Consider the following 27572-nt stretch of genomic DNA (forward strand, 5'->3'; position numbering starts at 1 on the left):
ATTATTAATTCATTAGTTGAAATACATCTACTGTGGACTTGAAGTCCTACTGTTCTATGCAGTAAGCAAAAGTGCTTGCAGAGCTACTAACTACTACTTTAATAATAATATTACTGCTACAAAGTCAATCTGAATTAATGACCCTTAGTTTTAACCAATGTAAAAGACTTTAAACACCAGTAAAAGAAACCAAGTTATAGTAAACTCTGAAAAAAACAGGAAAACTTGTTTTGTATTTTGCCTATAATATTTTTTTGTATCAAGTCACTTCTCTGTCATGGGGGCAGATAGCCTTTTCATTTTTTTAACTCTGAGTATAATGAAAATGAGATCTGCAAAACAAGGTCACAATAATAAAACTCACAGATAGGTTATGTATAACTGGTATTTAATTTGCATACAGATCTGATTTAAATCTAACAAAGCCCCCAAACACACACATATGCAAAATCACTTCTTTGATTTTAGGCTTATCTTCATGTATAGAATATTATGGTGTGAGGATGTGAGCTCTGAATTAATATAGCTATTGTGATGTTTTTCTGCTTTACATGAACTTAAAGTACTAATTAAACAATTAACTGCTTTTAATCTATTCCAAACATACATGGGAACAAGAAACATGAAAATATTCTAACTTGCACAGTGTTTCATCAACTGTTCTTATTTTGTTGTTATGGAGTAACTTCAACCTAGCAAAAAAGCATTGCTCTAACTGCATGCCTCATATTCATGTTCAAATAGAATACATTACATCTACAGTACGCTTATTCTCCTTATAATTTTTATTTTATACATCTCTGATGTTACTTTTGAGTTCATAAATGATCTTTTAAGAAAAAGACACAGAGGTATTCCTCTCTATGTCTTTCTAACCAATTCTATAAGCACACAGGTGTGATAAATGTAAATAATATACAACTGCAATTGTTCCATCATTTATGGGTTAGTTGTGGGATGGAGCGATGGTTAGATGTACATCAGTGCTGCATCTCTTTCTGTGTTCTATCCTAATCTGGAGTGAATTTTAAAAACTCCTAGTAGTCTCTGTTTTTATTTATTTATTTAATCTTAAGACTTTTCAAACTTGTGGCTAAGAGACAATCATGAGAAGAAAAGACTACATATATAAACTAAGCAAAAGTCCTTGCTTTGGGAAAAAAAAAGCTTTCAGAGTGCCCTGCAATCTTTCCAGCTGGCATGAGATGTAATATATAGTATACACATTCAAACCCAGTTTTGTCCTTTACACCAGAGAGAGATTAGTTGCTCCATGCAGACTATAAACTACAACTGGCAACCTTATACAAGAACAGGCAGCCACAATCCATTGAAACTGACTCAGTGCCAAATGCCTCCAACCAGCCTTAAGACCAAGGGACCAAACCATAATTCTTCAGGTAAATATATTCCACTAAATGAGTTCTTTCATTTCAGGCAAATAAGAAGGGGAGCAAATTAGAGTACAAGAGATAGAAACTGGAACATAGCAGCAGCAGAGCAATAGCAATACACATCCAATGTAATTACCAGTCATTCGGGAAAATGCAAAAGTCAGACCAAGCACTTTGCATTTGGAATTAATACCCAAGGCTACACTATGGCAGTGGCCCAGAAGAACAAAATAAGGAGTCTGAGGTGTGGAAAAGTTAAATGAATGTTGCTTTCTATCCATGTAGTTGGTTAGACTCTAGGAAGACATCCTTAGAAAACTTCGCTCAGTCTTGCTTCCCAGAGATCAGTGAATACATCTCAAATAGCAGCACAAACGCTGGTTACCTGCAGCTAGTCTTCTTTCTAAAAGCATTGCCCTCTACTTAAAGACATTCATGTAGGCACTGTGTGCATTAATAGCATGAGCAGCATCAACCAAGTATCATTTACTGGACAAACATTATCAATTATCATGTAGAAATCACAAAGGCAGGTATTTTCTCCTAGCAGGAAAACACAGGTAGCAGCATAAATTACATCATTTCACAAAATGACTGTCCCTTAATTGAAAAATACTTAGCTTGCATCCCTCTCCCTATCCATTCAAGTATCTCCGGCCTTTGATTTCAGAAAGTGCCAAGAGTGGAATTTGTTTAATTTAGTTACAGTGAAATACAGTGTCCAATTTCTTTAAAAGTCTAGATAGGGGCAGGATAAAGATGGGTGTTGCTCTGTGTTTTGGATGAGAAGGAGTCTTTGGAGGAAGAGGAGACTAGTTCTTGCAAGCAGCAAGAGTGTCTAGGTGCCAGAGATTTCTGGTGTGCAGATGAGCAAGGGGTTCATGAGACACTAAAAGTTCTTCCTTGGGAGAGCAAATAGAGGAAAAATATTCAGGCCTCCAAAGAGGGAGTTAGTCTCTTTCAAAGGATGAACAAGATTTATTTGCACTAATCCAGTCTTAAACTTGGGTGACTGGGAAACCCGGAGAACAAGTGAGCTCTCCAAAGAAAAAGAAGGCAAGAGAAATTCTTGTTTGCAGACTCTCAAAACTTTGTCATATTCTGAGCTCTCCGCTTTAAAAAGTTCACGCTTCTAGTACTCTGTTCCAATAAAACCAGCATTAGTAATTCAAAACGTATTCAGTGTTTAGGGAACGATAAATCTAGAATGGCTCCAGTCCCATCAAACAAGCACTAAATGATATTGCAAAATATGGCCCAGAGTCTCCTGCTTTCAAACTGCCACTAAAAATGGAAGTCTGTAAATTCTGTAAGTAGTGCTACCCCCTGTGAGATTCAGTTAGGGCTGAGACAGGCATTGCAATGAGAATCTCATAAAGAGGAAGTTTCTGCAAAAGATATTCCTGAGACACAGATGGAGTCGCTTTGTTGAAAGAATAACTACTGACTAGTTTTATGATGGTTTTTTTTTTCTTTTGAAATCTACAGGTAATACTTACAGTGAACAAAAAGTTAAAGTGGTTGGTTTGTTGGTTTTTTAAAAAAAAAGGAACAACTCATTCAACACATGTACACACAGATGCACACATGCACAAGTCTCTTCCTATCAGCTTGCTATAGGGGATAATTTCCCACCTGTAAGAAAACTTTTTCATGTCTCTGTATATTTTACTAGTTGGCACCATAGAAGGCACAAAAGGATAATGAAAACAGAGGCCTGGATCTTCTGGAATGAACAGAGATTCCTCTCTTCCTGGAAGTGGCTTTAAACAAAAATACATGTTGTCACCATATTTCATGCTACATGTTTTTTGGGGTACACTTTCCAAACATGCCTGCCATAGAGTTCAGCATTGAGCATGACTGGTAAAGTAAGTGGAAACAGGATCCAAAAAGTTGAGAACTAGGAATAGGTTCCTACATTTGTTTTCCTCAAAAAAAAGAGATATGTTTATTTTCTCCTTAAAGCTCTCTTCAAAAATCATTATGGTATTGATTTTTAATTTCTAAAATTTTCTCAAGAAATTTGTGTCTGTCAAGACTCTCAAAAACAAAAAAGAGAACTAAAGGTACTGAACCTCTCAGAAATCTGAGATTTGACACTGAACATTTATTCGAACAGTAGGAATTTTGGGGATTTACAGAGTTGTGGTAATTAACATTACTTATTTTTTAAAATACCAGAGTAAACATCAGGGAATAAAAGGGTAAAAGATAATGTGAAGAGGGATAGTTGAAGGCTTTTTCCAATTACAAGTTACTGCTACATCTTTATCATCATTGGTACATTAATTTTTATGAGTTGTACATTTAGTCCAATAATAGTATATAAAGAAATATTTAAGATTATTAGGGTTCTATGGTGCTAGTTTAATTAGATATAAAATTAATTTATTGTGAATTCTGAAAGATATACTATTAATCTCTTGTCCATGGAGAACTTGCATTCCTATAAGCAACACTAAGAACAATAACTTTCCAAATGCTCCAAAACATGTATATGTTGTATCTGACTATACAGTTTCCTGTGAAAAATATATAGAATTTTACTAATATTACTGGAACTGGTGACTGGAAAGGTTGGCTTTGTAATCATTAGCATGAAAGACTGCCGACAAGTGCAAGTAGAGAATCCAAGGAGAGTTATCTTTAGTTCTCAAACAAGAAATAACTAGGAATTCATCTATGATAAAGGCATATTCATTAATATTAATCCAAAATGTATATATTACAAAAAAATAATTCCCAGGTATACAGAACTCAATTAACAATGAGGAAAACAATACACTGAATCAGTCTCTAAAAATCCAAATATTAAATCTACACTGTCATCCCTGTACTATTAAACTGCAATTAAAATAAGAGAGAGGAAAACCCAACTATCTCTAGCACACAGTACATTTTAAGCCAGACTAAATCAACCTCCTCTAGTTCAACATATACCATTCTGTTGAGAGTTCCCCTACTACTCAAAAAGCAATGTAAATACAAGCTTCATTTCAATGTCTGCTCTACTACAAAAGTAACACTCTTTAGCTAACTACATTACAAACTGCCATTCTCTCTACTACAAATCATAAATTCACTGTTGGAGATATATGCAACACCAGACATTTGCTCACGGTCAACAAAGTTTGGCCCTAAATTTTCCAAGTTTAGGATGAAAAGTGATTTTAAAAATGAGACAAAGAATTCATTGTGAAACAGTAAACTCAAAGAAAAACCACAGTACTAGTTGTGTGCCGATTTCTCTTCAATCACGGTTTCTAATTAAGCATTAAAATCTCCAGAAAACATAATCAACTTATAAAAATCATGTATATTTTGCAATATTTGGTGACACATTGGAATCTTTCCAAGAAAATTGTTCATTTTTTATGAAGCATGTGCTATTCAATGTATTATATTTATTAAAATGCATTGCCTACAATTACTTTGGTCAACAAGATATTTTAATTACTGAAATAAAAAAGTATTTATACTGTAGACTAAACTACCAAAGACATAAAGATCCAGTAGAATCATGATCTTTCTAAGGGTTTTTGAAGAGAAATGTTAGAAAAAAAAATTAGAAAAGAAGAGGAAGTTAAACATTAGTAAGAATATATGACAATGGCTTGCTATTTTCCATTCTTCCAAAGAAAGCTAAGAATAAATGTCATTAAAAGGCTATAAGCCATTTACCAAACATGATCTCTATTTACTAAGGCAAATTAAATAATATGGAGGTTGCCTAGACCAACTGATATTAACTACATTTGCTCTTAATACTTTCATCGAATAACTTATAAATCACAGGGCCTGTGATCACAATGCTTATAAATAAATGTCTTATTTCAATGCCATCTAGGCTTGGATACAAATGGAAAGATTTTGTGTAGCAAGATCCCAAATGTAGTAACTTCTCTTCATGTCAGCATTTCAGCACAACAATTCGTTCAAGAGGGAAAGTCTCCTGAATATCTTTTTATGGGACAAAGTACTTCATTATAAAACTAGTTGTTATGAAAGGATTTACTTTGTGTACTCAAGTAACCAAATTCACCAGCACTGGAAATTCAATTATACCATGTGTTAATATTTAATAATTTTCATAAGATATACTTGGGTGAACGGAGAAACAAAATTAAAACTTGATTTATAATTAAAAACTTATCAAATATTCCAAGAATGTTAGCTCACCGCTCATTATATATTTGCTGCTCCAGTCTCTCTAGAAATTGTAGGGCTACTTCTCAAGCACTATTAGTCACCATTCTTGTGCAGTAGGCAATATTTGTGGTAATGCGGAGAGTATTTGGAATGGATCAGTAATGGCAAACGATTTATTACATTAATAATATGTGTACTACATTAGAAAACTACAAATATATGGAAACATGAAATTTTGAAATTACAATAATCTCAAATGTTAAATAGCTCTCTATTCTAATAAGCTGTGTTTAAGAACAAAGGCAGGGCAAAAAAACCAAAAGATAAGAAACATTTTCTAATAGCGTCTATGTGATTACTTACCCACTAAGTCAGAATGGGATTGACTGAGAGCACCATGAGGTCATTAGGAGTCTTTCCACAGAGTTAAAAAATAGAAAAAACAGGTAATTTTGAAAAATGAATCGTTATTTCCCTTATAAAGTTGACAATGCAGATACATTAGTCTGATATATTTATAGATTCCTCATTTGGTATGGATATGCTGTTCAGATGACTAGCAGTGCTTATGAACAGATTATCCACACTACAGAGAAGAATTACTTTCCTTTTCTGTCAATACTGCTTTAAGAGTTCATCTTTTGTAAACAGACCATGGTTTGTTTGATTAAACAAAACTTTTCAGTAAATGTGGAGATAGGTTGAAGAGAGTCATTTGTCAAAATGATTTATTGGATCAGAGATCACAAAAACATTGTCTATATAATTTCATACAGATAAATACACTCTTATCACGATGTATTAGAATATTTTGTTAAATCGACCATTTCTTTGCCAATATAATTCCTAAATAAAAGCCATTTTATAAAAGATAGGATTTTATGTATAAGATGCAGTTAATACCATTCTGCTTCTTGCAAAAAGGATTGTGGATATTGACAATTAAGTTCTGCCTTTTTTGCAATACAAAACTTGAAGAATTTTGATTAGTCTTAAAAAGCTCAAGGATTTTGCAAAGTATGTTCATAAACTTGTGAATCTCACAGACTAAAAAAGACAAAGACCAAAGTCCTAAGTCTTTTTCCTAGTTAGTTATTGTTTTGATCTCACCGAAAGAAAAGAATCAAATATACGCTTTACTCAGAAATATTTATATCAGCAAATACTTAACCCAGAATTTTGTTTATTAGTTTTGTGAAAACTTGAGAGGTACCTGTCAAATAGTTTTACTCAGCAGTCCCTACCTAGCTCCTTTCATAGTATATCTCTTAGCATATATTTTGTTGCTCATCCATAATCATTTCATGTTCTATGTGATATAATTGAAAACCAGTGTGTTGTGGCAGCCGTAGAGGACCCCAGGCGTTCAAGTATATGACAAAAAGGTGCAAGAGCCATATGCTCACTTATATAAAGGCATTAAGTCTGATGAAGAAAAATATTTTCTGATATTGCAGCTAGAGGTAGAAACAATTCAAACACTGATTTTCAGAGTCTGTATTACTGCAGTTCCTTAAGTTACTGTATGTGTATCTTAAATGATGAAGGAGAACCAAATCATAGAATGGTAGGGGTTGGAAAGGACCTTTAGAGATCATCTAGTCAAACCCCCCTGCAGAAGCAGGTCCACCTAGATCAGGCTGCATAGGAAAATGTCCAGGCGGGTCTTGAAGATCTCCAAGGAAGGAGACTCCACACCCCCTCTGGGCAGCCTGTTCCACTGCTTCATCACCCTGACAGTAAAACAGTTTTTTCTTATGTTAAAGTGGAACTTTTTGTGTTCCAGCTTCATCCCATTACCCCTTGTCCTGTTGCCAGCTACAATAGAAAAAATGGATGTCCCAGCATCCTGACATCCACCATTTATATATTTGTAAATATTAATGAGATGGCCCCTCAGTCTCCTCCTGACTAAACAGTCCCAGTTCTTGCATCCTTTCCTCATAAGGAATATGCTCCATTCCCCTGATCATTTTGGTGACCCTGCACTAGACTCTCTCAAGAAGTTCCCTGTCCCTCTTGAGCTGGGAAGCCCAGAACTTCACACATTAGAGCACTGTCTGGCAGATACATCTGTCTGTCTCCTTCCAACAATGTATTCCCAATGCTTCTCATCACATCAGCTACTTAGGGCATTTTGTACTTGCCACTGTTTTCAAACTAAGACAATGGTACAAGTTCTCCATTATATTAACATAGAGTATAACACCAAAGCTCAAGATACACTTCTTGAATAAAAATGTGCATGCTTTTGTTTGACTTCCAGTGAGCATAGAGTATTGCACCGTCTTGCTGGTTTGATAATCACAGGCATGTTATCTAGTTTTATCAATAGATATTTATTTGTTCACTCCTTTTCTCATAGCTTTTAAATGCCTTGTAATCTGGAGGGAACAAATGCTCACGGTATTTTTGTGAGGCAAGAAATAAAATTCCCCATTCATACATAAGACATAGATTAACTGAGTGTAAAAAAACAAAACCCAGGTTTGTGATTGCAATGCAAATAAGCAAACAAATATACCTTGATGTTTGTGATGGGGTTAACTGATATAAAATTAGTATACAATGGCAGAAGACAAATGAAATAGAAATAAAGAGAAACCAAAAATTAATCTGTTTGGGAACAGCAATAAGATACAAGAGCATTACTGAGCCTTCCAGTCAGTTTGAATTTGGACATTGAGAGTGAGTAAAAATAGCTACATAGCTAATGATTTAATTTGGATTTGTTTTGGTCTAAAGAGGGGGAAATTCAGATTTGAAGTGGAAAAGGTATTAAAGGATGCTAGCCAGAAAACAAAACAGGAAAAGGAAATCCTGAAATAAGATTATGCTCTTCAGTGAAGAAACTTTCATTAGTTGTAGGAAATGAAACATTTGTAACCTTAAACATTTGGAAAAGCAAAGGGAAAACACTGGTTTTTTTAATTAATAGTATTCTGGAGACCAGTGAAGATGAAATTCCATGTAGTGAATAGGAATAAATGTTTCTAAAATCTAATTGTATATAAATTTGATGATTTTTTAAAGTGCTAATAGATACCTTTTTTTAAATCTCAAAAGGATTTTAACTGAAGATTTCACACTTCAAAATTTTTATTTCTAGACTTTTTGTTACCAATCTTTCATTAAAAGCTGACAAAAAAAGTAAATTTGAACAAATGTCTTGTAGGAAATTTACCTCTAATTCACAAACTAAGCAAAAATAAAGTTCGTCTGAAATCAGAAAATATTTCTACTTATATTGTAATAATTGAGTTCTTGGATATGCAGATAAAAAGATGATAAAAAACAGAAACAAATTATCTTCATGAAATCCTCTGAATACATAAAACAAAACCAACTTTGGGCAATGATGGAATTCATTTTTATCTATTCTTTCAGAATGTTTCCAGAGAAGCAATACTCTAAGATGAAAAATGATAATAAAAAGACCTCCTAAGAATATATTTCCTATATTTTCATATGCTATTCTAGGGTTGCAAATAGTATCACAAAAGGAAAATAAAAATGTACTATTCAGTAATCTTAAAGCTTAGAAAAGTTAAACCAAAGTATTTTAAATAAAGTCATATTTAAAAATTGTTGCATTTTACAGCCTATGTCATAAATATATCCACTGTATATCCACTAAAACTTGAGGGAATAAGGGTGTCTTGAAGTTGCATGACAAAGACCTTAGTGATCCAGAAAATAGCTGGTACATGAAGACTATATTACACCCAGTCAAGTTGTTTTGTCACTACACATGTATTGGTAAGACCAGTGTAATATTTCACAAAATCACAGAATCTCAGGGGCTGGAAAGGACCTCAAAAGATTGTCTAGTCCAATCCTCCTGCCAGAGCAGGACCACCTGGAGTAAGTCACACAGGAACTTGTCCAGTTGGGTTTTGATTGTCCCCAGAGGAGACTCCACCACACATCTGGGCACCCCTTCCAGTGTTCCCTCACCCTCACAGTGAAGAAATTCTTCCTTGTGTTGCTTTGGAACCTCTTATGTTCCAACTTATAGCCATTGCCCCTTGTCCTATCATTGGCCATCACTGAGAATAGCCTGGCTCCATTTTACATGTCAAGGAGTGCTGTATCAACATAGTACATCAAGAACAGATTCTTGTTCTGCCCAATTAAAATAAAAATGGTATTACTTTGGACCTGATAGATCTTTTTATATGTAGCAATGACCTGACCTGAGCTGGATTTGTTGCCCAATAACTCCATGCAACACATCACCTCTCCTATCCTGAGCAACCATCGTAAGAGGTGGAGACCAAAGTTATGGAGCAAATGAACTGAAAGGACATTTTGTGAATATTTTAAAGACTTTTTATAAGAGCGGGGCACAGAATAAGGGAATAATATCTGTGTATTATATCAAAGGATGGGAAGAATGGAGGTGTTAAATAAGTTTGTATTAGGTAGTGTGGTATAAGAGTATGATGTAAATGGTATGGAATAAGGGGTGGAGAACAGCTTTCTTCATAGCAGCTAGTATGGGGCTAAGTTTTGGATTTGTCCTGAGAACAGTATTGATAACACAGGGATGTTTTGGTTATTGCTGAGCAATGCTTACACAGCACCAAGGCCTTTTCTACCTCTCACACTGCTCCACAAGTGAGTAGACTGGGGGTGCACAAGAAGTTGGGAAGGAGCATGGACAGGACAGCTGACCCAAACTAGCCAAAGGGCTATTCCAGACCATAGGACATCACGTTCAGCAATAAAATCTGGGGGAAGAAGGAGGAAGGATGGGATGTTCAGAGCAATACTATTTGTGTTCCTGAGAAACCATTATATGGATAATGAAGCCTTGCTTTCCTGGACATAGTTGAACACCTGCCTGCCCAAGGGAAGTGGGGAATGAATTCCTTATTTTGCTTTGTTTGCATGCATGGCTTTTACTTTCCCTATTAAACTGTCTCTGTCTCAACCCCCAAATTATCTCACTGTTACTCGTCCAATTCTCTCTCCCATCCCAATGAGGGGGAATGAGCAAAAGGCTGTTTGGGGCTTAGTTGCCGGCTCAGGTTAAAGCACAATAGTTACACACCAGGGTGCTGAATATCTCTGGTTATTAGCAAGCATGTCTCAGTGTTGACTAGATTCCAATGGTTGCCTGAGAAATCCTGAATAATACACTTTGTACACCTGGTGCATTTAAAAAAAAGATCTCATTACATCCCATTATTGTAATGGGCAATAGAATGCCAAGAACATATTAACTATAGTACCAATAATGAATATAATGCATAATGTAGTGAGCAGTTCACATTTCAACTGTTTTGCATAACTCTTGTAAGACTCACCATAAAATGATTTGGCTGTACTTTTAAAAAATTGGTTTTCTAATTCTCTCTTTTCTGTCTAATTTAGCAACTCGAATTAATTTCTGAGTTTTATATTGAATAATGACAATTTTTAAAAACCCAACAGAATAACTTAACTATAAAAATGTTTAAGTTATTTCCTAAATTACGACTTTGTGTATATTTGCAAGAACTTTGAAATGGACTAATCTGGTTTGAATGTTTAGTTTGCCTCAGCTGGAGGGGAAAAAGAAAAAAAAAAGAAAAGTGAAGCAACACAATCAAAGGATGTATGCACTGATGATAGTAGACAGTGATTTTCATTCCAGAGATATGCAAAAGAACTCAGATATCTTTTTGAACCATGGCAAACTTGTAGGGTAAACTGAAAGCAAAAATAAAATACAATGCCCAAATACACTGGATGGACTAATATTATATCTGATAAATAAATGGCATTATAGATTGCATCAAATGAAGGAATTGTGGTGGAAATAAGATCCTACTTGATTTGCTGTGCACTATTAAACAAGACTAGACACTTTTTAATCATGCAAAATTTTTTGCACATTATTCTCTTCATATTTTGAAAAGGTCTTAATAAAGCCAGCAGAGTTTGGAATGGAAGAACAGACTAGTTAGAACTTCCAGAAAGAGGCTCCTATCTATAAAATAAAGGTACTAACTGTTCCTAAAGAGATATTACAATGTTTTTCAATGTTTTTCATGATTCCATAGAGTAAGGTAATGTCTTTTAAGACTGTGTCAAATGGGAAGTAAACATTACTAGAAAATAGAGGGATCAACAGTCACATCAGTCATTACAGTAGTACATCCTTTTATGTCACAAACGTTGACTTGAGTGCACTCCGAGCATTATAGCTGTCATACCCAATACACAAACCTGAACTCTACCAGTGGAATGAAGTCATTGTGACTCTCTTTAGAGAAATGTGAGAGCTCTCCAAGTACATCATAAAATTCAGTATTCAGCTACCTTAAGAGTGGAATTTTATTTCAATGATCTGTAACGAAGGAATGATTTTGTTCATTTAGCAAATCTATCTTAGTCTACACACTATTGATTTCATTCAGCTGAGCTACCAAGCATGAACAGTGAAGACTGTGCACCTAAAATAATCCTCCTTAAGAAGTATAGGAGTGCAAAATACAAGGCCTACATACCTGCATTATGGGAATCTGATTCACAATCTGGTAAAACAAGTCTAGTTTTGGTAAGTGTGGGAAACTAAGAGTAGGCAAGTTCTATCATGTAACATCAATGATATTTAATAAGATGGTGAATGATAACAGAAATTTTGCTTGGTGAGATGACATAGCCATTTCAAAGAAATAACTTTCTGTCCTCTCCTGTGTAACTTTTAAATGGTTGCCTTCCATACTTCAGCTAAAGACAATATTTCATAGCTTAAAGTAATCCCATAAAGAACACTTACTACCAAAAAGACAGTAGCTATGTGCACACTAGATCATTGTGTAATGCTGACTTTACTATCTATTCAAGAGGGAAAAGTGAGATATTCCTTTATTTTTCCAAGACCTGACTTTAAATTTTAAATATTTATCAGATTTAGTCTGCCAAGTTCCATATACTAGTTTACTCTGGTAGAGAAACATAAAAGAATACTTGATATCTCAGTGAAAAGCAATATTTCCCTTGTACCTTATTTTCATCTGGTATTGACCAAAATAACTGAAGCAATCTCATTTAATGCCAGTAGATAAACTGACTACGAGTATGCTTCTTCCTAGTATATCAGTAGAAAGGCACACACTGGATTCTGGACTCTGGATTCTTCTTCCTCATTAAAGTATTTTAAAATTTCTATTTCTTATTTCTTTATTTTCTAAAAAAAAATCCATTTTTCTTACCACAATTTACTTTCTTATTCTGATCTTATGCTTTGTTGTGTTTTCTTTCAGTAGCAGAATCACTGTTTGACTGCCACTGCTGTTGCTATCACTACAATTCTATGAAGAATCACTCACATTAATTTTCTAATTGTTTTATAGTTATAACCTCTTTTATAGGTATAATGCAATGTGTATTTCAAATATTTTTATTCATAAGTTTGAATTTTATAGTATGCTGCTGCTTCTTTCTATTTTGGAGTATGAGTCATTTCACATTCAGGCCGGACAAGTCATGCTGTACTCAACTCTGCTGTATCACAATGTCACGTTTATATATGATAGCACACAGTAAGTTTTATGAACTTAAATGTACTTCTCTTTTTCGGTTTTCTTTTCTGGTTCTTATTCTCCACAGTTTTATTTTACTCCCCAATAATCTAGAATTTATCTGTTCTCAACTGGACTTTTGAACTGTTGGTTGTCTGAATATCCTAACTCTGTGTGCTCAGCTTTTTTTGCCTTTTTTCAACTGTTATACTGTTAGGCATGCAATGTGCAGTTACCTGGTCTTAACTTCTCCTACTTCCCAAAGCTAGGATATCCACTTCATTCATACCATACTTCACACCATGGGGTATGATGAACATAAAGAGTTTCCTAAAGGCACTGGGCACAGTGACATTTACTGATGAAAACAAAAACACCTGCAAATAAGTAGAGGAATACGGCACTCCTTTTCTGTGTTATACCAAATTTCTCCCCAAATTCTGCTAGATCCTTCCCAATGGTGACTCTGTAAGATGTACTATGGAGTTTTGAAGTAAGAACTCCAATATTTTGTCTTTAGTTTCAGCAAGACAGTAAATGCTGCAAAACAAATGAGAAACAGATCAGAAATGTAGAGTAGCACTCCTTCTCACCTTTCCACAGCCCACGGCCTAAGGATTACAAAGATTCAGAAGTTACATCCAAAGTGTTGCATTTAATGGACATCATGGTAATCATTCTCCATGACTTCTTTTCCCTACTAAAGCACTGTATGCTTTAAGTCTTATAATAATTTAACTAAGGATCTTTTTGATACTTTTCATTAAACAAAGAAACAAAATAATCAGTTTATTTAAATTTTAGTTTAAATAACACAAAGATAAAGCAGAAAGCCAAGTTTTTGCATGAGCTGGACAGAAATATTAAAAAAGGTTAGAATATAAACAAAAAGCACAGTCAGAATTATTTGTTTTAAATAGTAATGGTTGTCAGAGATATATATGTTCTCAAGCATTTGACCAAAGTCATAGCGGCTGATGGACAATATGTAATAATCACGGGTCATATAAAATTCTTAACCAATTATTGCCTACATAAATGAAACTGCAAGCAAAAAAACCTTACAAGCTGGCTACCATTTATGAGAAAAAACATGACAGTTTCACAAGCTCATTCCTTTGTATCAAACTCTTCTGAATGAAGTTTTCCAAGTTATCTGTTTTCGACGCAGCGCTTTTGCTTATTTCTCTTATTTGCCGAGACAGAAATTACTGACATGATCTCACATCAATATTCTACATACAGATTTTCAAAATGCAAAGAAGAAAAGGGTTAACAGTTATTTTCTACTTATGAGGAAAAGTGACAAGAGTTTGGAAAAAAAAAATGGCTTAAAGGCAAAAACCGTTATTCCTGATCAAGAGAACAAACTTCAGTGAAAAATGCAGAAAGCAGCAGGGAGGAGAATACAGAAAGGATATCACTAAGCCAGAATGATTTTTTAATAGTTTCTACCTAAGTACACTGATAGTGTAGCACGTAGGAAGAAGCAAATCCCACTTTAAGGAATGTTACTGCTATATAGAAAATAATTAATTCTTCCTTCATAAAAAATTTCTTCCATTCCCAATCAAAAGCTTCTTAAAGTTTGTCTCATAAGGTCAATGTAGGACTTACTCTTTCATCAGTTTAACAATGTTTATTCAACTCTCAAGTCTAAATTTTGCATGCTACTGGGTTTCTAGTCACTCAGCAACCAATCTGTCATCTTTACTCCAGTTGTAAAAAGTTTTATAATCTTTCCATCTTTAACTAAGGTTTCCTACCCTTTCACTATGCCTCTGTGCTGGGAAATAAACCAGGAGATGCAGGAAACCCCTACACAACCCTCCAGCTTAAAACACTTAGAACTTGTATAGCAAGTACTTTATGCCCAGTACAGCTGCTGGCAGAGAAATTGGCTCCGATCTTACCTCCCACGTCTCTTGTAGTTCAACCGCTTCCGCTGGGTAGTTGTTTATTTCTCTTTTCCTTTCATACCCCTGACCTTTTTTCTAATCTGTTGATCTGAGTCTGGAGTCACAGTGATAAATGAGATGTGATGATGAGAATCATAGTGAGGGTGCAGCGTGCAGGGCTGTTTCTTGGGCAGCATAGTAGCAGAGGGAGGAGGGGGGAAGTGGAAATCTGACAGGTTTAGCTTGCTGACAGCCCATGTTTATAGGCTCTGTAAAGAATACAGATGAGACAGAGGAAAGGCAGAGACGACAATGACATAATAAATGCTAGCCACAGTGTTTTCAGCCCAAAAGAGTGAAGAAATAAAATCAAGTTTGGGATGCTGTTAATGGTTAGGTTGTCACAGAGTTGAACCTCTTCACTGTCTGGATTCACTCTTCATTCTCTGGATGAGATTAATGGATACACTAGGCTCCTCTGTACAGTATTCGTGCCATCTGCACACACACAAAAAAATGCAGCCCTCTCTCCCTCTGACCAGAAAATACTTTAGGTAAAAAATGAGTTTCCAATACACAGGGTGGCATATCTGCATACTTCTCACCAATACACTCCAAAATACTTAAAGATGAAACTATTTCATGCTGGGAAATGCTTTGAAGATTAAAAGAAATAATAATTTTTAAAAATCAAAACGTTTAGTTAATATCAGATTTTTTTAAATCTTTGTATTTTTTTCCTCATTCCAAAGTTTCAGACACAGTAAAGGTTTCTGTCACCCTTTTGAAGATGTCCAGCATGAACAGGACTTTTCAGATGCAATCTGATCATCCACCTTATCTCCAATAGGCTATATCTTGCACACAGACCTTTTTGGAGCTAATCTAATTTCTCAAGTTCCACTTATTCCTACAAAAGTTATAACTTTTCCACAATTCCCACTTACAAAAAAATAAAACCAAGAATGGAAATTACCACCGCAAAACATTTTCATTATTTTTAACAAGTTCTCATCACCATCACCAAGCAACTAAAGACAGTCAAAGTAAGAGCACCCTTCTATGTAATTACTGGCAAGGATAATGAAAAGTTCCTTCCTTGTCAGAAGCTGTAAAGTCTGCATACATATTCATTCATCTGAGTTTAGTGCTAGGAATTGGATACATAATATTAATCTTCCTGCCCTTTGCAGATTATCTTATTTTTGAGTGTACTATGGAGAAGGTCATTATACCCAGCTGCACTAACAGAAGCAGCTAAACACCAAATCGTGCACTATAATTTAGACAAAAGAAACACATGGAAACATGCACATGTTTTGCTTTCTGTCTTCCAATAATAACATGTACTTTCAGGAGAGCTTTCATGCTTTTAATAGCTTATTTGTTTATTTGGCCTCTAAAATGATGCATGTCTTCCTACAGGTCTAATCCCTACAGGGGTGGCTGATCCATCCATCAGCATGTATAAGCATAAACAGTACAACCTAAGTTTTACAGTGTGTGAAAGACAGAGGCTTAGGGGATAAACAATATTGTTTCCTGTAACCAACTATTACACTAATGCACCTTTATTGAGTCAGGAACATGTGCTAAATTTATACAAAGTAAGATTCATAGGAAAGTTTCATGAAAACCAAACTTCTTTAAGGCATGTAAAAAAGGAGCACAAGAATAATTATTAACCATTTTTGAGAGTGATTCTCTTTCTAAACTTGGATTGCAGGATGGGAGGGACTTTTATCTTAAGATCTCAAATAATTATATAAAGTACTAAATAGTAAAGTAGCAAAGTATTGTTTCAATAACATACATACTTACAGAATTAAGGAAATTTAAGTGATTTGGCCAGCATCTTCTAGAAAGACAAGAATCACAGCAGAGAAATCTGATTTCCAATCTCCTGATCTACTTCTGAAATTATGCTGCATTGCACATGCCTGTTACTTTGTAACTTCTTGTCTTGAACCACCAAGTGCTTTGTCCAATGGTGTATACTTCCTAGTTCCATTATATTTATGCAGAAGGTTATTTCTTCAAGTATCTCCAGATAGACAATGACAACACAACAAAAAGGAAATTATCTACAAGAAATTACATTTCTTGCAATTATTTCCTTTGGCACATTTTTAAAATGCTATCATCTCTTCTCCCATAAAAATAAGGAGGATATTAAAAAGAAAACAGTGAAAAAAATTAATAGTTGTATAAATTGAAGTAATAATACAAATTTATGAAGCAGGAACAAAAAAATACAACCCCATAAAGCAGCAAACACCCAGGATTAATCAATGTACATATTTAGTAGGCACCAGAAAACCAACCTTGTCTAAGTTCTATTTAAAGTACTGACAATTAATAAAGTTATTTCATGATATTTATAGGTAATTTTTTTCATGTGTATCTACAGCTGAACATGGTCAAATTGGCATGCTAAGCCCCACATTTTTACTACCTGCAGTGATCCTTCTAAACATATCAGAATAATAAGGTTAGATCCTGTGATTAATTTAGGTAAAGGGGAAAGAAAGCAAAGTTTTTACAATTATTTCTACATGATCTTAATCCTAGCTCTTCTGATGTGCTAACTTTAGACAACAGTGGCCTTTAATGCCCATGCCTGACTTTGCCCAACTCTCCTTTAGCCTCGTATCTCTCTGAATTATGGAGCACCTCAAAACAAAAATAGTAGCTCAGAAAGAGACGAGAAGTGTATGTTTTCTTCCAACTGGTAATTATTTTGCAAGCATATGTAGCATCCTAGAATTTTCTTAAGAATAGAAAAACAAACCTAACCTCCATAGTCAAAAATCCTTATGTTTTGTTCTTTGCCTTTCAAAAATTTCTCTCTGGGGGTGAGGAAAAAATTGTGGTAGAAACATAACGTGTCTACCCACCGAAAGTCAAGCTGTCATCTCAGCTGGGGATGCTGACATTTAATGTTATATTCAGCTAAAGATAGAATGAATGAGACTGCTGCCTAATAGGACTATCGTCAGTGGAATTGTTTCATCCCAGGCCTGGGGATGACTTCTGAAAATAGCATTTTCAGTCTTTGCAGACTTTTGCTTAAATAAAGCTTTCTTAGTAACTTCTTGATTTTTTTTTTTTTTTACCTTTTATATTCATCTCTTATATCTCAGTTATTTGCAACTACTTCATTTTATCTCTTTTAATTCTTACCTTACTAAGTAGCATTTTAAATCCTGACACTGTAAGTATTATTTATAAATTCAGTGACTATGGATGGCTCTATTTGAGGTTTAAAGTACCTGTCCTTTCCTTTTAAAAATGAAGGATGGCAAAAAAGCCTGCTTGAGTTATACTTAGAGTTTTGTTAATAGAGAGCTAGACTCAGCAGAAGCTAACATCGGGAAACTCTCCAGACTGTGCACACCATCCTCTGGTCTGTCAAACACTTCAGAGAAGTTATTGAATTCCGGCAGAGATGGGATTTGACTCTTTGCCGCTAACTTCTAATGGAAAATCTATCAAACTTCATTAGCTAATTAAAATCTAGAAATTATTCTTTTTCTTGGTAGTATGCTCTCAGGGTTCACTGTATATCTAAGATAAAATCCAAGATTTATGTTAACACCAAGCTCAGACTGGAAATTATCTGTATGTCATGAAAGAACTCATTCCAGTATTTAAGAAGAATCAAAAGGTTGATTTACTCATAACTTAGCTTTTTGACAATATTCATTCATGTGGAGGTAGTAGCAACTGAATCTGAGAACCCAAATTTTCTGGAATAAACTATACAGCTAGCAAATTTAGCTCCTCGCCTAATTCCTTTACAGATGTCTTAGGGCCTGCAACAGTATCACATTTCACAGAGATATCATCATACTGGGGGAGAAAAGTGTGTAGGAAAGGTCCTAGTCAATTGTCTTCTGGTGATGCTTCTGTAGCATCACTAGAATTCTTGTGTAGTCCAGATGGCCTCTTTGACGGACAGATAGTCTGGAAAAGGGCCTCTGCCAGATATTGGTGTGACTGGATCCTCTTCTCCAGCTTTCTATGGCGAGATATGTGGGAAATTTATAAACTATAACCAGGGAATTAAGCTGTAGATGCGAGTAAAAGAGCTCTGAGGGGAACTTTGCCAACACCTCCGAGATCTTTCTTTTTCCACTAAACAACACAGGATCAATCTGGCTCCAAACAGAGACTTAATTATCTAATCAAAGAAGGTTTGTGTCAGTACTTTGGGGTTTTTTTAGATCATTTCAACTGTGTGTGCAAGTAAGTTAAACACACAGCTTTTCTGCCTTTATTATCAAGCAAGTTTACTAAATAAGCAGGTAACTGTTATCAGGTCATATGTGGTTCCGTAGAAACTAAACTAAAACCATCAAGCACAAATCATACCCTTTCCTCACACTGTCCTAATCTTTGATATCACAGCAGAGCTAACACACTCATTTCTCCTACAAAAATACCTCTTAGCAGTGACATGGAAAGGAACAGCCTGACCCCTAAAAGACACATAGAAGAAGGGCTCAGGTTGTGTAAATGAGACCTCCAAATGAATAAAGATATCCTCAAAAGCCATTCAGAATTTAACAGTTAATCAAAACATTGTGCAGTAAGGAACTCCTCAACCTTAGGGCACCATCAGGGGAAGAGGAGGAAGTGCAAATAAGAATGTGTATCAACTTCCTGAGGCATTTCACAGTCTGAAGAGAGAAGAGACCTTAATGCTTCTTTTTAAATCCCATATGATACATGATTCAAGATGGAATTATGAAGGAAGACATAGCAGGAGTTATTATCACACATAAAACTTCGGTAAATTTGTTTACATGAGACTCTAGTGCCTCTTGGTTTTGTCTTTGGTAAGACTTGACCTGGTATTTCTCTTAGTGAAATATTTTCTACCGTTATTACAGAAAAAGAAAAGCTGGGGTATAAAATTTATTTACAGTGCTTTGTTACACACATTACCACCTCGCACAGATGAAATAGAATCTGAACTCAAGTCTTGGCATGAAAAATAGTGTTGAAGCTCATTAAATGAGCTTGAATAATGTAGCAGGATAGCATCCCTGTTGGAAATTCTGAATTTGGTGTCATCATCTTTCTCAAAATAAAGTGTTAATGATTCCTTTTATGAACTTCTAACATATGAAACGAACTTAGACAATCTGTTTTCTTGAGAACTGAAGAAAATAATTTAAAATATATAAAAGGGAAGAAAATTTAGACAGCAATCATAACATTTTACCCATTCCACCATGTGGTTGCTAAATTTTGCATTTTGTACAGAATCTTAAGACAGTGAGATACTGTTTGTCTAAATACATGTGACAATCTTCAGAGTAAAGTCTCAGTAAGTCACATTTCACTCAGTGAAAATTTGTCTGAGGAACTGATTTGTCCTACTATGAATAATAACACATCTCCATGCTAAGAATGAAAATTGTTATATCTATGCATGTGTGTAGGTGTGTATATATATATACACATATGAAAAAATATAAACAGCATTCATATGTATATTACACAGACATGTATATATAATATGTATAGGACATATATATGCAAGTTCAAAGCAGAATAGAATACCTACAAGTTAACATATTACCATTGTATGTAATAGAAAATCACAGCTAAGTTATCAAAAGACAGGCCTGTTACTAACCCAGACCTGTGTTTTGTGGCAAATACCTCCTATAAGCTTAAAACACACTATGTAATAGCACAAACCATAGATATGAAATAATTCTGCAGCACAACCAGGCTATATGCTATTTTAGAATGCAGAGCAAGTACCAATGTAACAAAGAATTTACCAGAAACTCTTTCCCATTGGAGTTTAGAGTTCATATAGGATATATAAATGATATTAGTTATCAAAAGGTTTCTTTATTCCTGAAACTGAGTCATTGCAGAATACCTGTTTACATCACTGAATCTCATTCTATTGTTGAACATATTTTATTTACCTTTCAGTTACCTTCAAAGGAGATAATTGGAAACAGATTTTTTTAAAAATGTATATTTGTATATTTACAGAATTTCACCATATTCATACACCATACACAGCTTGGAAGAATCAGTAAAATCCTTTAGCTCTAATATATATGCTTCTCTTTCTGTAATTTATTTCTTCCTCTCTTTGGTATGTGTCATGTACAAAAATGTGGAAACCACAGTGTATAGAAATTCGATAAGAATCAACAATGTATTAATAATTCTACCATCTGAGCCTTGAGCTGTGAGCCAGCTCCATATGACAGAGATTCAAATCACCTCTGAGCCACTTGTTGAAGGACCAGGAATCCTAAAACTCCCTGCCCTGGCCCCTTCTGCAGTGGCAGATACACACTAAATACATTGAAATTATGATAATGTATCACAAAGTTCATTATTTAACCACTTTAACCCTGTGTGAATTTTACTACACAACATTCAACTCAACACACATGCACTCAATATGCTGCTACTGAAAAAAATACTAAAATTAAAGACCAAGTACATTAATACACAGGAAAGGAAGAATGAGAGGTCTTTTGTCATGTTTGAAATGCATTTAAGTTGCAGAGAAGAAACAAATATTACAGCTTGCCTATTACATTATATATGTACACATATCTACTATGTTGCATGCCTCCATTAATGATAAATGTCATGAATGCAAACATTAACTCACTAAGCAGTGTGAGTAACTCTAGTAGAGCAGACAGAAATAACTAAAGCAGTTTCATTTAGTAAAGCAATGTTTTTATGCATCTGGAAAAACTAGGAAAAATTGAATGTTCAAAATGCAGGGGGTTTTATGTTGGGTACTCAGCACTTTAGTATTTTTTTAATTACCATTTTAAGAATTCTCTGTGAAAAAGGCTGATCTTTATGCATATATCAACCTTTGACTATCTGGAGATAAAGATGAGATTGCACTGTTCTCTAGAAAGTAGCTGTGAAAAGCCATAACATAAGGAGCACTTCTATTTGTATCTCATCCTGTTTCTTCTAACAATTTGTAAACCTCCAATTATATCATCTCTTCTACATAGCAGGCCACCTAGAGTAGGTCACGCAGGAACTCATCCTGGTAGGTTTTGAGTGACCATAGAGAAGGAGACTCAACAACCCATCTGGGCAGCCTGTTCCAGTGCTCCATCATCCTCACAGTGAATAAATTCTTCCTCGTATTCCTTTGGAACCGCTTATGTTCCAGCTTGTGCCCATTGCCCCTTGTCCTGTCATTGGACATCACTGAGAACAGCCTGGCTCCATCCTCCTGACATCCACCCTTTACATATCTGTAAACATTAATGCCAGAATCTAAAATCTCACCCTTTATTATGTAACTGCCTAGCTGTAAAACCTAAGCTCCTGACCCAAGCAATCAGGTCTTGAGAAGTCACATCTATCTATTCAAATACTTTAATCCCTAAGCAATATTTATGCTTCATGTACCTCACAGACAGCTAAAACCAGTATTCTTGGATGCACAGATAATTTGTCTCTAATATAGAGAATGACTTCATGTTTTTTGAGCAGGTTGTATAATTCTAGGGTACATATGGGACATTAGAAGATCAAATACTTGACCATAAGTCCACATGGATAGACAACTAGAAGAAAATAAAAACATTATGTGTGCTGGCACTTACTTAGAGGCCAGTGAACCTATGAACTTCAAATCAATTAAAATTTGGTGAGCTGTAATGTTCAAACGATCAGCACTTAAACATTCAGGAAAGTCTCTGCATTATAGGAAAGTTATTATTCAGCTACCATTTGTCAAGTCTGATAAATGCTCAGCCCTTTTGGCTTACTAAAACGCCTTACCACAGACTATCGCTAATGTTGCTAGGCTAAAATTGGTGAAGTCTATGACCTACATGGAAGAAAAAGGTAACATATTTCTCTGTATAAAGTAACAAAACAAGAAGTAGCAATCATTCACTTACTTGCACATTATGTACAGAGACAAAAATAGTGAAATTTTGTCACTATATAAATAATTAGCAATAAGTATATGCATAATGATTTAAGAACTCTATGTTCATTATGACTTCAGTCTCATACATCTAGTTTTATGATATGTGAGGAATGATGTAACTGCATCTTATTAAATTAAACACCACATGCAGCTTAAGCAATTGCTGTAATTACTCTGTAATTTCTAAAATATGTATAATAGGAATACACAAATGATATAAAGCTCATTTTTATGTAAACAGACTAATTAATACAGAAATCTCTAACTCTCCTGACTGTCAAAAACAATATGCTTGCAAACTTTAGGAAGGGCTGGCACAGTGCCTTCAAAGACTTTAGAAAAAATTGAGTAATCAGCTTTCAGCATAATAAAGATATGCATAAAGCATGCAAATGAAATTCAATGAGTATTACATAACAAATACTCTAGGATATGAAGCTATGATTCACTATTTTTTTTTCCCTAGGATAATAAAGACTAATTGTGACTGTGCTCATTTGAATTGAAAAAAAAGCCATCAATCTCATTATTAGAATGCAAAATGTGGGAAGTGGCTCCTACCACATCTATCCTTGTTGTATTTTGACAGTCTGTTCTTCCTCCACACTCCTAACCAAATACAGCTCAAAATGGACAAAAGTTTCAATTAAAACTGCTAAAACTAGGGAGTCTGAGATATTACTGACTTATGTTTCCTCAGAGGCAACACTGTTGTTGGTTTCACCACTATTACACCAACTTAAAACTGCCTAATGCATCAGGTAATCAAATCCTTTATGCATATTAGAAGGCAAATAACAGTTATTGAAAGAAAAATTAATGTATTAAGGCCAAAGAAAAATTGATGAAGGATACAAAAGAAACAATCCTACACTTAGTAATTTGAGGTGAATACCAAATATTGTACATGTCAATTTGTATAAACACTGTGCTAGCTGCTGTGAGTCCCACTTGTTATTAGTCAACCATATGACAGAGAATTAACATGGAGATATCGAGATTATCCTTCATCTATATTTTTTCATTGTTACTAGTTTTCAGTATGTCTTTCCCAGGATTCCAAATACATCAGAATGAACAATTCTGGATTTCTTTCTAGTCATTGGAGTCTTTTGAGGAAAGGACAGTAGTTTAGATTAATTTCATATTGATTTTTTTTCACTCTAGAAAATATTCATAGTCCTTATTTATACTGATTTCTATGACTACATTAGGGCCAGCAGCAGAGATTCAGATGCAATTGTTCTTGGAGCCTCTTTAGCAATAGTCTAAGAGACATTCACAAGAGGAGTTATTTATGTTTTTTCTACAAAAAATTCTTGGGGTTTTTTCCATGTAAACCGTTCAAGATTCCACAGCTATGGAGAAATTTTCCTAGAGCAAAAGAAACCTGGAATTAGTCATGGAACAGTCAGATTTTCTACATTCCTGCATATCAGTTGGTGACAAAAACTGTACAACTTAAACACAATACATGAAACTTTCCACAAAAAGCTCTTGAAGGAGGGGAAGCTTTTTGGAACCTGGATGTCTCTTGCAGAGCCATAATCCAACTAATGCCTTAAATATAACAAGAAAGAATTTTTAAAAGCCTCATTGTTAGTGTTCCAGCTGTAACGCACAGAATATTGTAAAAGTATTTATAATTGCCTAATAATCATTACCTTCTTACTTGATTTCCAAATTGAACTAGATTTTCTCAAGGAAGAAAGGAAAATCAACACATTCACCTGCTTATATTTGCAATCGTTCTATCTACCTACCCACAGTTTGTAACATGATACATAAAACATGACACTATTTTCAAGGAGGTTTAAGGGTAAAACCTAAAAATAACACTAAACAACCACAGAGCACTTTCTATTTGCTGATCTCAAAAAAGGAAGTGTAATTATATCTGCAATTCAGAGCAAGTGACTTGTCTAAAGTCCAGACGAAAGCCAACAGAACAGCGTTCCACTTTAATGCCCTATGCAATGAACAGATGCACCTCCCTATAAAAAACAGGGAAAGATTTGTTCTGATGGACAGGTGATAATTATCTGACTGAAAACAATCTACTTTTACCTAAAACCTCTAAAGCTTTTTGTTCTTTATTGATATGCCACCAGACTTGTTGTCAATTGAAATCACTTCTGATTTGCTTCTGGCAGAGGAAAAAAGTGAAGAACATTGTCGGGGGGGGGGAAGAAGAAGAAAAAAGGAAGCCAATACACAAAAGTATCAGCATTGAAAAGACCCTTTTCTGTTTTGAGAGTCTCTGTTCAGGTGAGGGAGCCCTGGTACAGGCTGCCCAAGGAGTGTGTGGAGTCTCTTTCTCTGGAGGTTTTCAAAACCCACCTGGACATGTTCTTGTGTGATCTGATCTAGATGGGCCTGCTTTGGCAGGGCATTTGAACTAGATGATCTCTAAAGGTCCCTTCCAACCCCTTCCATTCTGTGATTCTGTAATTCAGTTGTACTTAATAAACAACATTAAAATCCTAAGAACCTTGTTAACACTTGCAGGGTACTTGATGGTTATACCAGAGTATTTATCAGACTACTCAAGAAAAATTGCTCAGTCTGCTTTCTACAGTATTTTTTCCTCCCTGTCTTCTAAGAGAGACAGTGAAGGCAGACTATTTGAGAGTCCTTGTATTCTGTAATACAACAAAACAGTTATAACATCTTCATTCAAGCTTATTCTGCATACTTAAACAACTTTGAATACCTATGATAGAGTGTGGAGAACCAGGACAGACTGGCAGAAATTAACATCAATATTTCAAGTTTTGTTACTTTTGGTACAGGATTTGTGCAGTTATTTTTTAGCCTTTCTTTAAAAAAGTCATACTGGTAACTGTTTAACTTAAATTGGTCAATATTGAGCAATCTAGAACCTAGTATGGTTGACTTGCTATGCAAATCTATAGCCAGTGGCTTTAAATTCATGTTACATATCATAACAAAACAGACTATGAACACAGAACATGGTACACAGCTGGGTTTTAAGTAAATGCCAATCCATTAAAGTGCTTTTTTTCCCAAAACACTACAAACTTCTCTTCTCACGGATTTCAGACAGCCTGAGGGCAAACAAGGTTGCTTGTCAATTTATAGCCAAGTTTATACCTCTAAAGGGCTCGTGAGGCTCTAAGACTCAAACAAACGTCCATTTCCTTTATGCTGCACTTGGGCTTTTGAGACCCATGTCCTCCAGCAGCATTAACGTTGTCTGACACTCATTAATATGTCAAGACAGAAATTGTAAGTGATGTGCTGTGAGACGTTACTCTTATTTAAGATTCTAAGAGATAATTTGACTAAAGGTCTCTGTACCATTAATTCTGTGATACTCTTCATTGAAAACAATATAGTACAGGCAAACTAATGTTGAGAAATGAGAACAATTCCAAGCACAGTAGTAAAGAAGAATAATTAACCAAGGCAAAAACAAATTTAGTGTTAACACTTATGGGTGGCTTTCCAGCTATCCACATTCATTCAGTACTATTATTCTCTTGTGTTTGTATCCTGCAGTTACATTTCAAATACTATTTCTTTAAATATTTTCAAAACAAAATACAGTTCACATTCTTTTTCCTCCTCCAAGTATAGGCAGTTTTTAATCTCATTTGTCAGTACATTTCTTACTCTGTTCCATTAGGTCTTTCACTGCCACATCTAGAGTGAACAGGATTCACATTTGGAACAGAGATAATTTATCAACTGAATAGGTACTGTTTAAAGAAATTGAACATCCTCTGCAGGATTCCAGGTTTGCTTTTTTCCTTTCTAACCAGTTGAGAAAGCAGTAGAAGTAAGAACCAAAGACTTGTCAAGCAATTCATAAAGAGGTAGACAAAATATTCAAATTCTAGTAAAAGATTTACTGACTGCAGAGTCCAAATTAGATGGATAACACCTACTGACTTCAATAGATTTGAAATGGGGCCTCTAAATATCCTCTTACTTTATACAAAATCAGGAATTCTATCAAGACTTATATGTTCACTCATTCACCTCTTCAGAAGTCTTGTAGATTTAGGTTTTGGAACAGAACATTCACTTAAGGATTCTAAGAGCTAAATATCAATCTAGTCATTAAAGAACTTACAGCAGGGAGGTTATTAATAGTTTTTAAGAACAGAACGTATGTATTGAAAGACAAAGGAAGATATAGGAATAGAACTTTATACTTCCTGATGTAAATCATCATAAATACATAAATATTATGGTGTTGTTTATGTTGGAAAAGACTTCTAAGATCATCAAGTCCAACCATTAACCTAACACTGCCACATCCACCACTAAGTCATATCCCTAAGCACCATATTTAAACATCTCTAAGTATGTCCACAGACTGTGATTCGATCATTTGCCTCAGCAGCCTGTCATGATGCTTGATAATCATTTTAGTGTTTTTTTTTTTTTTTTCCTAATATCTAATCTAAACTTCCCCTGATGCAAATCAAGGCCATTTCCTTTTGTCCTCTCACTTGTTCCTTGGGAGAAGAGAGCAGCCCCCACCTCACCACAGTCTCCTTTCATGTAGCTGTGGAGAGCAATAAAGTCTCTCCCTCAGCCTCCTTTTCTCCAGGCTAAACAACTCCAGTTCCTTTAAACATCATTTAGACTTTTCCACACAAAAATACAGATTGGAAGAGAAGTTATC

This window comes from Colius striatus, chromosome 4, assembly GCF_028858725.1.
Source record: "Colius striatus isolate bColStr4 chromosome 4, bColStr4.1.hap1, whole genome shotgun sequence".
Classification (NCBI taxonomy): domain Eukaryota; kingdom Metazoa; phylum Chordata; class Aves; order Coliiformes; family Coliidae; genus Colius; species Colius striatus.